Source organism: Malus sylvestris, chromosome 10 (assembly GCF_916048215.2).
Source record: "Malus sylvestris chromosome 10, drMalSylv7.2, whole genome shotgun sequence".
In the NCBI taxonomy this organism is placed as follows: Eukaryota; Viridiplantae; Streptophyta; class Magnoliopsida; order Rosales; family Rosaceae; genus Malus; species Malus sylvestris.
Genome location: NC_062269.1, coordinates 26584904 through 26597457, shown reverse-complemented (window position 1 = coordinate 26597457; position 12554 = coordinate 26584904). Strand labels below are relative to the sequence as shown.

The 12554-nt window shown below is 33.9% G+C and overlaps 2 pseudogenes; one reads left to right on the top strand and one right to left on the bottom strand.

Moving 5' to 3' along the window:
* The first annotated feature begins 6399 nt into the window (after positions 1-6399).
* Positions 6400-7835, top strand: LOC126587097 (GEM-like protein 2; annotated as a pseudogene).
* A 1034-nt stretch (positions 7836-8869) lies between these two features.
* On the bottom strand, positions 8870-12145 carry LOC126584377 (uncharacterized; annotated as a pseudogene).
* Between the last annotated feature and the right edge of the window lie 409 nt (positions 12146-12554).

The window sequence follows — 12554 nt, the reverse complement described above, 5'->3', positions numbered from 1 at the left end:
AGAGAATGAGGACCGGACAAGGATCAAGAAAGAAGGTGGGAGAGAGGAGGGAGAAGTGGTGGAGATTATATGCAAAGAGAAACTTGAAAGTGAACACAATTTTAAAAGGAAAAATTAGTTTCTGGTCCTTAGTTTCTAATGTTCATTAACTAAGACCTTATCAGTTTTTAGATTTTGATCAAAGTCCCTATCATTAATATATTAATGAATTACATGTAAGTTACATAATTTTTATAAAAAAAAAATAGTAATTGATTTAGAGTTTTAATACTCACACCCTTATTAAACTCCTAATTAATTTTCAATTCAAACATTTCCCAAATAAAAATAAATAAAATTAGAATAAGTTTGTACCCATTAAATTTTTATAAAAAAATTTCAATTTTTTAAGCTTATATGTATCCATTCTTAAATATATCAATTTGTTAAAAATGTACCCTTTTTTAATTTAAAATGTACCCTTTTTTTTTATATAAAATTTCATTCAATCTTTTCTCTAATCTATTTTTAAACTTATATGGATACATTCTATTTTCGTTGATTTGAGAATGTATCCATGTCAAGTTTAATAGAAGAAATTTAATAATGTTATTAAGGCTTTTTTTTTTGTGCTTTTGAAAAATGTACACATGCTTTGGTACAATAATTTTTTGGTTAGTTTTGATGAACGTACCCATGTATATATACACACACACACATATATACATATACACACACACACACAAAATATATTGGAGAGTATAATTCATCTTTAATATTTTTAATCCCATAAAATATGGGTTTCATTTAAAATCTCATTAATATAAATAACTACAAATTTTATTTTTAATTTAAAAATATAATAACCTACATAAAAATACATTATTACATTAATGTGAGGGACTTCAATCAAAAGTTAAAAACTACCAAGGTTTCAATCAAAGAACATTAGTAGTTAAGGACCGCATTTAAAGTGTCCCATTTTAAAAAGTTTTTAGTTAGTTCTCTTTTAGATTTTGATTTCCAGACATATTCCATTCACATTAAGGTTCTAAAACTGCTAGCCCGTTACCAAGCTGCAGGTAGGGTCCTAGATTTTTTTTATAAATAGGTGCATACTTATACTTAAAGAAATACTATATTTGTATTGAGAAACATAAATACAATAAGAAAATATATTTAAATTATAAAGTACCACAATTTATTGAAAACACATGGATAACAAAAAACTATGGCATAGAGAGACAATTGAACATCGCACACAGTCTAGGTTTTCTTTGTGTCTGAGGGAAAGTGAGCCAAGACTATAAGTCAATTTTAAAAAAAAAAGTCACCTAGCCGGCCTAACTCGGCCTAGACGCAATAACTGATTTTTTTTTTTAACAAATGATAGTATTACACTAAGGAGGTAGGAGAGTGGCTAAGCCTTACAATGAGCTAGCAGTAATGTGGTTCAAATTCGTCTTTGGTGAGAATTGAACCTAAGATCTCTCACTTACAAGGGAAGTAGAATACCACTAGACTGTAGTACAAAGTGGCTACCCGATTTTTTAAAAGAAAAACTAATGAAAATGGCTTGAAAACTTTGAGTTTTAATGATAAGGACAAAATAAAGGGTAAAGTGAATAGTACCAAGATTGACTTTTTAGTGTAAAAATGTGGTTTTTCGTTAAAGTGAACAGTACCGGGAGCTTTTCGTTAAAGTTCCCTTTTTTAAATGCCTAGAAATTAATTGTGGCAGTAGCCAACTGCCTAAATTGCTTTTTAGAACATCGGTTCACGCTGTTACTTTCACCATGTGTCCTTTACCTTTCTTCATTCCTAAATTCCTCAACCAAAAATAAAAACAAATTGATTATCAAACGAGCCCTTAATTTTAATTTTGTATAAATTTGGTAAGGCCTTATAGAAATCTAAAGTATTTCACTGTGGAAGTCAAACTTGAAATTTACTAATTTGTTTTTGCTACAATACAATGGATGTGATTGTTCTGCACATGCCATTTGGTTTTTTTCTACGGATGATTGTGTATCCAAAACTCAAAAGAGTAGTTGTATTAGTATCAATGTGTCCATGTTGTCCTTAACGTCTTGCGGTCATTCGAAATGCTATAATGGTTATATATGCTCATTAAATTTTAGCTCAATTGGAAGTTTAGTCCCTCAATTAAAAATTTGTAAGCATTGGTTCTTGAACTATTATAATATAGATCAATGGTTATTTTAACTAACCCTATAACAACTTTCATCCATTTTTTGCTCTTTAAACCCTTTATTTTTTTATGGATTTTCTAACGGAGTTAGCCAAAAAACCTATTGCTCCACATCATAACAACTCCGGATTTTTAGTTTAGGAATCAAAATTCCAATTGGGCCAAAGTTGTGAACCATTGCTTTTGAATTCAAATAATCAACCAAGAATTATAGTTAGAAAGTTTTTACTTGATTCACATTTTGATTTTAGGATAGTACTATTCACACACCTATTTGTACCTTTCACACACCCTCATTAATCTTTTGTCATTAATCATTTTCAATTCATTCGATTTGATGGCTGAAAATTAATTGAGGTGTATGAGAAGTAAAAATGGTGTATGAATAACATTACCCTTGATTTTATACCAAATACAAGAAAGAGGATCCAAATGCATCGCTATATAATGTTCTGTACCTAGAGTTTCTTTTCTTCCTATTTTTCTTTTTCATAATTCTATCGATAAAATCCCAAATTATGTTTATACTTTAATTCAACGAAGGGAATGCTGTAAAGATTCAATTTGCATAGCATACTGTGTTCCTCAGAAAATTTAACGTGTAGATCTGGGTGTAAGTGTAACATGGACAACCAAAAGAGCAACACAGAAGGATTCGATATTAAAAAATCTTTTTGTTTCTTTACATTCTCTTTTCATTCATTTCTTTTCTTTTACATACACAGTAATCACAAACATATTATTTAGTATTCAAGTAACACGTCTAAATTTAATACATCATTCACATATTTTTTTTTCAATATATTTTATAACTTGGAAGTAAAAAGGGAGGCAACATCCCTATATAAGTTACATGGTCAAATAGTTTGTCGTAGATATTGAATAAGGAAGTTGAACCTTTGTAGAGGTCAAGGCTTTTGTGCAACAAACAATATCGTCGTGGACTTGTGTGACAATTTCGGAGACCAATTTGTCAATGTCTTTGATCCCTTATAATGCGAGAACGAAACTCCCTAGCACAAAATCATATGAATTTGCATACTATTTTATTGCTCCAAAGCCATTAACACTGTTGGCGGTGTTGAGCGCATTTCCGAAGAAAGCTTTGTTGCTTTATTGTACATTTGTTAGTGCAAATTTAGGAATGGCTGTATCTAGATTTTTGAGATTAAATGTTGATCGGATTAGAATATCATTCCAAAGAGATTTTAATTTTTATGCATTTCTTATAGTTTTAGCCAAATTGGTCTCATGTTTGCTTACTAATGAAAACGCTCTTGCATTTGCAAGTGGTGTTGGAGACGAGGAGACACATAAGGGCCAAGAATGTAATAATAACCGATTGAGGAGTCCATTGTTCAAGGTGTATGTTTTTTAAATTGATGCTAAAGTGATTACAAATTATTTGCTTGGGTTAAGCAATTAATGAATGGAGTATCATACTTATAAGCAACCTAAGGAGTGCATGGGTCTAAATGGTAATGTTAGGGAGACTAACTATTTAGATCAAATTTTGTAAACTATATGACGTGGTTGTTGATGATTATATTATTACTTAAGTATTAACGTGTTTATTTTGTATTGGCAACACATCACATAGTTTGCAAATTTAGTCTAAAACTTTGGTGTGCCTAGCATTTATCTGGTCTAAATTTAGGAGCGTAGAAGGTAGAAGGTGGAGAAACCTATTTCTTTTGATGTATTTATGCACCTCATTTTTGTTTATTCCCTTACGTACTAACTAATAAGTTAATAACGCATTGGATGCAAACCAGCTAATATTCCACTTTAATTTGTTTGAGCTAAAACCAACTCCGTTCTAGCAGGGCCGGTCCAGAGATTTTTGAGGTCCGGGGCGACGTAAAAAAAAGTGCCCTAACTTCATATAAGAAAATTATTTATTTTCACACATAAGACATCGAAAAAATTATACTTAGAAAAACACTTCAAACTCAATAATTTAGAAACACAGAAAGACTAATTTATTTTGTATTGAGAGAGGGAAACAAAAAAAACTTCGGGCTTACAAGTAGATAGATGATGAGTTTTGTTTTCCATTTGAACTTTGAATGTGTTTTTGAATAAATCGTGAGGTGTTTTTTTCTTATTTACTAACCTTGTCAATATGGGACTAAAAAATAATGATGTTTTCGAGTCTTTAATTGATATGTATTATTAATGAATGGGCACTAAATTAAACATTTTGATGACACGTCATATAATTTGCAAATTTGGTCTACGTATTATTCTTTGTTGAAGATTAGACTTGAATTCAAACGAATATTTAAAAATAACAACCCACATAGCTACTAGATAGTAACTAAAAATAAATTACCAACCAAACAAAAATTTGTAAAAATTGAAAAGAATAAACATGCACATAGCATTTCGAACTTAAGACCTCTTGTTAATTTTAAACAACAAAAATCATTGTTTCTAATTAAACTTCTTGATCCTTTAACCAAATTTTCTAAATTTATACTCTTATAAAAAGAAATTTGTAAAAAAAAGGAAAGTAAATAAGCACACATGGTGTTTTGAACCCAAGACCTCCTTATTATTTTCAAATGACAAACCACCATTTCTAGTTAAATTTCTGTGTCTTTGAAACAAATTTTATAAATTTATACTCTTATAAAAACATATATAAATATACCGCCCTAATAATTTTGGTACCCCTAATTTTTTTGGGCCCTGGACGGTCGCCCCTCCTGCACTGGGCCTGGGCCGGCCCTGCGTTCTAGAAACTCCAGCATAACAAAAAGTAATGCATGCTTTACAAAACCACGAACAACACTAACATAAGGATTAATTTTTTTCTTTACATCACAAGGATTAATTTAAGCCACTTCATTTGTTCTCTACAAATTCATGATATACAACCATATTTACTTCCATATATATGATGTATAGATTTCTGAAGAATCTAAACAAATTTATATTTGTTACAACGGATTTGAGTGCTTTGATCATTAGCGAAAGTACATATAAAAAACAATATCCAACAATATGCTTTACTAGATAAAAGTTGGCATATTTTTTTGGGATTTTTGAACATTAGTCCTTACAAAATATTAAAATTAAAAAAAAACCTGTTGCTAGATTAAATATTCAATTTAATCCCTTGAATAGTGCTTTTATCAAAATTTACATTCAATTTTTGTTATTTAATGTGTATTTTTATTTAATCTCTCCATATTAAATTTTAATTTTATTAATATGCACATATTTAGTTTTTAAATTATAAATGAACATAAATGACAAAATATTAAAAGACATTTGTGATACAAAAATATATAAATACATAAGTGTACAGAAATAACTATGCCGAAATATATAAAATTGACTTTTTTTGTACCGAAATATTTGTACCTACATGATTGTACCGAAATATATTATAATGAACCTAAATGTATGTACCGAAATGTATTATTGAATTAATGTACCTAAATGTCAATACCGAAATGTATGTACCAAAATGTACGTACATAAATGTCAATACCAAAATGTATGTACGTAAATAACAATACCGAAATGTATGTACCAAAATGTATGTACCTAAATGTATTTACCGAAATATAATATATTGAATTAATGTACCTAAAAGTCAATACTCTAATATGTGTACCAAAATGTACGTAACGAAATGCATTATATTGAATCAATGTAACTACATGTTTGTACCAATGGATATACTGAAATATTCAAATATATTAATGTACCTAAATGAAGAACATACAAAATTGTTATCGGAATATATATTATAAAAGAATTAGTTACCTAAATGTAAACATTAAAATATATTATGATGAATGAAATAAAAATTAAATTTAAATGTAATTGATACATTAAAATAAAAATAAATAAATAAATAAATAAAACATCAAAATATAACTAATAAATGATATGATTAAATGTACTAGGGACTAAAATTGGATTTTAATCTTACACAAGGTTAAAGTCTAAAACTCATCTTTTTTAAGGATTAAAATGAAGTTTTCTATATTTTTTTCCTTTTAAGTGCGACGGCATCTGAAGGTTTCCATCACCCATTCCTATGGCCCCCCAACCACCACCATTCATCGGCATCTCTTTTCTCTTCTCTTGTTATTGTGCACCGAGCTTGTCATATAAACCAAAAAAGAAAACAAATAAATACAAACCTGATCGCATCCACCACTCGACTCTCCACTCTCGCAACAATGAACATGAATAGTCCCTTTGAAGCTCAAGGCATAGCCCAGGCCAACAATCCTTATGTCCATTATTCATCTGTTCCAGCGACATCGAATTCTTCTACCAAGCGTTAGTGTTTCCATTGCTCCCTTGTTTCTGTACATTTCTCTTAAAAATTTCGTTTGCCTTCACCTATGAATATGAAGCATAACATCAATCCTTCATTTACGATCATGGTAACTAGTTAACCTTCATTTAAATAAATAAAGGAAAATTTATTTTCGGAATTTTTTGTGCTTTAGTTTTATCCATGCTTACAGAAGATACTTGGTTTTTTACATGTAAAGAGCTTATCAATTATAGTTTGTTGGGTTGGCATAATCCTTTTTTTTACGTTATTTCATTAAGTCTGAGAATGTGATTAGGAGATAAGTTGGAACTATTGCTTTTATTTTTAATGTTTTATTTTTACTTTTATTACTTTGTGCTGCAAGTTCGATGGCTAATATATATGGTTGAGGCATTGAGCCAGTGCGGTAAAAGGGTTGAAGTTGCCACCATAAGAGTAGAGGCCATGGCGGACAATGTCTGAGACCACTGTGAGTTTCCTCTTTGTGAACTCCTATGTTACTCCCTTGCTATAAAGTTAGAAGAAAATTTTCAATTTGTTAAGTTTACAATGTTGGTAGAGCCTCCCTACAGAATTTCGAATTGATTGACCTTTATCGATCTTCGTTCGCATGTCATACAAGTAGCCTAGATCATAACAAATTTTGGAATTTTTTCATGACAGCGAGAATGTGTCCAAGTTTCACAGAAGCAGTGAAAGCAAGGCTAAATACCGGCACAAAGGTGCTTACTGCCGGAGGACAAGAAAAAGTATTCCAGGAGACATTTGAAAGAATTACAGGAGAGAAGCTCTTACATTCATATGTTTGCTATCTATCAACTTCTCATGGACCTGTGATTGGGATGCTGTACATCTCTAATGTACGAATAGCCTTCTGCAGTGATTTTTCACACTATTTGTCCCCAGGACATCCAACTTCCATGCATTACAAGGTAGATTTTCTACTGGACATATAATTCAAATTCTTAGGTTTATCTTTCCTCTAACAAGCTACTAAATCTCATGTAGGTGGTGGTGCAGCTTGATCAGTTAAGAACAGTAAATCCTTCAGCAAACATTTGGAACCCTTCAGAAAAGTATATACACTTTGTCACAAGAGATGGTCATGAATTCTGGTTCATGTGGTTCATATCCTATGACAAGGCCCTCGGTAATCTTAGCCGAGCTATACAGCTATCTCAGAATAAATGAAGGAAACGACTAAATAACTTGAGTTAATTCAGATATGTTACGATCTTACTCGACGTCTTCTTCTTGCACAGAAAGAAGTAACAGGAAAAGGTAACAAACAATATTCTATTCACACCTTCCTCCGCTTACAATCTCACTATTTATACATGTTGTACTAATTTCTAACTAACCAACCCTCCTTTCACCCAATTCCCAACTAATTCCCATTAATTCTCAACTAATCTTGCTACCTGTCAGAGACTCCTAACAATACCCCCCCCCCTTGAAACCAAGCTTTCATTTCACACTCCAAAAGAAAAAATTTAGTAAGGAATTCAAAGATGAACTATTTTTGGAAACTTTAGTTTCAACTCATGATAATTCTCCCAAGTTACATCATCCTTTGAGTGGTTTTGCCATTGGACAAATGCTTCTGTCGTTGCAATATTGCCCTTCTTCACCATTCGCCTAGCTAGGATGGCAACAGGTACATCTTGTAATATGCCAGTGTCTGTGAGAACAAGTAAAGCAATTGTGGTTTGCACTTTTTGCCCATATGCTTCTTCAAGCACGATACATGGAATACAGGGTGTAACTTAGAATGATCTGGGAGTTGGATCTTGTAAGCCACATTGCCCACCTTGGCTAGGACTTGAAATGGCCCATAAAAACGAGGTTACAGCTTGTGGAAAGGGTGTGTAGCCAGTGATTTATGTTGGTAAGGTACTAATCTGAGATAAATCCAATCTCCTACCTAGAAGACTCTCTTAGTTCTCTTCTTATCCGCCTAAACTTTCATCCTCCCTTGAGCTGCTGCCAAGTTATTCTTAAGTAAAGATAGGATGATGTCCCTCTCCTTCAATGATTGTTCGACTGAATCCACTTTGGTTGTGCCTGACTCATAAACAGGTACTAGAGGAGGAACATACCCATACACTACCTCAAATGGCATCATTTTAATGGTCGAATGGAAGCTGGTGTTGTAACTCCACTCAGCCCAAGACAGCCATAACACCCATTTTTTTTGTTGTAATGTGCAGAAACATCACAAGTAGGTTTCCAGGCACCTATTAAGAACCTCAGTTTGCCCATCCATTTGTGGGTGATACCCCGAACTGAAACAAAGCTCAGAACCTTGCAACTTGAAAAAATTCTTTCCAAAACTTGCTCATGAACACCGGGTCTCAATCATTCACTATAGACTATGGCATCCCATGCAACTTGAATATGTTGTTAACAAAGTGTTGAGCCACTGTGGAAGCTATATAAAGATGACTTAATGCAGTAAAATGAGCATATTTCGATAGTCTGTCCACGACTACCCAAATCACCGTTTTACCCTTGCAAGGGGTAAGATTTGTGATGAAATCCATCGAGATATCAGACCATACCTTTCCTGGAATTGGTAATGGCTGCAGAAGACCAGGGGATGACAAATTCTCATACTTTTGCTGTTGACAAATGGCATAGCTTGCCACTTTACTCTTGATGTATTTCTTCATCCTTTCCCAATAGAACGCTCGGGAAATCCTTTTGTAAGTCTTTAGAAATCCTTCATGACCAGCTGCAGGGCTCGCATGTAACTCAACAAAAACCTTATCCCTCCAAGGACTAAGTGGACTCAAAACAATTTGATGTTTGTACTTTAAGAACCCATTGTCAATGTGGAATCTCAACATACTAATTGGAGCATCTACACCCTGAGATTGTAAGATTTGCTGTGATTTGGCCATAAGCCAGGTGTCCTTCTCATTATGCCATCGTAATTCATCTAACCAAGAAGAGTAAGGATACGAAATAGCACAGATGAAACCTGTGGCCTGCAAGCTATCAACTTCATAAGTTACCCTTGATAATGTATCTGCAGCTTGATTATCACAGCCTTTTTATATTGTATTTCATAATCAAACCCTAATAACTTGGTGACCCATTTCTGTTGAAAAGGGGTATGGGCCTTACCTTCCAAGAAATACTTCAAACTGTGGTGATCAGTTTGAATAATGAAATGATTTCCCACCAAGTATGACTGCCATTTCTATATTGCATGTATGATTGCCAACATCTCCCTTTCATAGGCTGAGAGAGCTTGGTTCCTTAGGCAAAGGGCCTTACTGGTAAATGCTATTGGTCTTCCTTCTTGTTGTAACACTACTCCAATACCGTACCCAGATGCATCACTTTCGATTACAAAGGGTTTGGTAAAATCTAGTAGAGCCAAAACTTGTGGTGAAAGGATTGCTTGTTTAAGATTATTAAAGGCTGCAGTAGCCTCACTTAACCATTTGAATCCATCCTTCTTCGTGAGGGCAGTAAGGGGGCTCACTATTTTCCAAACTGAGGTATGAACTTTCGATAGTAACCTGTCAATCCAAGGAATCCCCTTAGTGCTTTGACCGATATAGGTATAGGTCATCAAGCTATTGCTTCCAACTTCGTGGGATCTGCAAATACACTATACTTAAACACTATATACCCCAAGTATTCCACTTGATCCTTGTCAAATGCACATTTCGAGATTTTCATAAATAAAGAATGTTGATGCAATGTCTCCATAACCACTCTCAAATGCTGCAAATGTGAAGACCAAGAGGTGTTATAGACTAAAATATCATCAAAGAATACTAGAATGAATTTCCCTAAGTAGGGTCGAAATATGTCATACATGAGACATTGGAAGGTGGCTGGAGCGTTTGTAAGACCAAAGGGAATGACCAAAAATTCATAATGGCCATCATGTGTTCTAAAGGCTGTTTTTTTTTTTTCCACATCTTAAGGGTGCATTCTTATTTGGTGATAACCTACCTTTAAATCTAACTTTGAGAAAAATTGTGCACCAAATAACTCATCAAGTAGTTCATCAATAAAAGGAATAGGGAACTTATCTTTGACTGTGATATTATTAAGCCCTCTATAATCCATGCACATCCTCCACGTCCCCTCCTTCTTTTGAACTAGGATCACAAAAGAAGAATAAGGGTTGTTACTTAACCTTATGAACCCAGCTGCTAAAAGCTCATGCACACACTTTTCAAATTTAGTTTTCTGCACAGGACCATACCTATAAAGCCTGCTATTTGGTGGAACACTGCCCTCTACCAAAGGAATTCTGTGGTCTTGACTTCGATGAGGAGGAACAGCACTTGGTGTTAGAAATATGCCTTCAAACTTGGCCAACAATTCCTTCAATTCTAGCTGCTATTGATCTGTGAGATTCTCAGAAATAGAGTTGGCAGTATGTGATGCCATGTGCTGCACATTGGGTTCAATTTCCAATTGATAAAGTACTGCACCTATGGTGGTTTCTTATTGTAACAATTTTTGCATTTGTAAAGCTGAAATATCCTCAAAACTGTTACTAACATTAGCATTATTTGTAAAGCTGAATAGGACCAAGCGTTCGCAGCCATTGGATCCCTAATACAATGTCACACACCCCCCCCCAATGGAATACATACAAATCTGTAAAGAAGTGGAAGTCTTAAATCTTAACAGAAGCATGAGCTAAAGTGCCTTGAGTAGCTATTTTCCCTCCATCGGCAATCTTCACTTTAAACAAGTGCTTAGTATCCAATTGTTTTCGTAGCCTTTTTACCAATCCCACATCCACAAAGTTATGGGAACTACCAAAATCAATTAGTATAGTGGTTGGACAATTCTTGATCGAACCACAAACTATCATAGTATTGATGGAAGGGGGCAGGAGTACCAAATAATGCACAGGCAGTTATTTCAGGTTCTTCAGTTTCTAACTCTTCATTCTCCTCACATATAATATCTTGCACATCAATTAACAACAATTGCTTTTTCTCACAAGTATGACCCCTAACATATTTCTCCTTACAATGAAAACAAAGACCATATCTTCGACAATGATCTACTTCTTCAGGTGTCATCCTCCTAAAATTACTAGGTTTCATCCAAGTCTCAAATGGTGAATTAGAATTGACAAATTGCAGTGGATATAAAAAATTAGGTTGAATTGAAGAGGTTTTAGAAAGAGTTTTCACCTTAAGATTTGCAATGTTAGCATCCAACTGCTGAGCAAAAAAAGTAGCTTCCAGCACATCTCGAGGCCTTAGAATCTTCACATCGTGTCGTAGCTCTGGTTTCAAACCTCCCACAAAGCACGATTTCAACAGTGCAAGACTGATGTCTGTCGTCCGATTGGCCAGTCGCCGGAATTTTATCACATAATCTCTCAAAGTCCCTGTTTGCTTCAAATTAACCAAACTTTATGCAGAATCGTCTAACTCTAAATGACCAAATTCCTGGCATAAGACCTGTGTCAAATCATGCCAATCTGAGTAGTTTTCCAAACATCTTGCCCATTTGAACCACGGCAGTGCATCTCCTTCCATGTGAAATGATGCCATCTTGACTTTCTTGGATTCTTCGATATTGAAAAAGTCGAAGTAGTGCTCCGCCTTGTAAACCCACTCCATTGGATCATCAGACTCATTAAATCTTGGAAAATCCATCTTTAAAAATGAAGGCCGAGAGAGATTATTAAAGTTCTACCCCGAATCTTGACAATTAGGGTCAAGGTGCAACCTTTCTTGAATCTGGGGATCGTTGTGTGTCGCCTCGGACGAATCGCCCATAATCCCGCAATTTAATCGTGTCATGATTAATTGCAGCTATAGCATCATTCGGTCCTAATTCAATTTGAGATCAGACTGAATCGATCGAAACTCCTCATTCGATTTCTTGAATTCGTCGAACTTATCTTCCAAGCTTGATACTCTGGACTCCATAGATTTCCTCGAAGCTTGCTGCGTCATGTAACAAAGAAGGAGTGAGAGAGCGGAATGACTGGTTCGATACCAATTGTTACAATCTTACTCGAAGTCTTCTTCTTGCACAGAAAGAAGTAACAGGAAAAGGTAA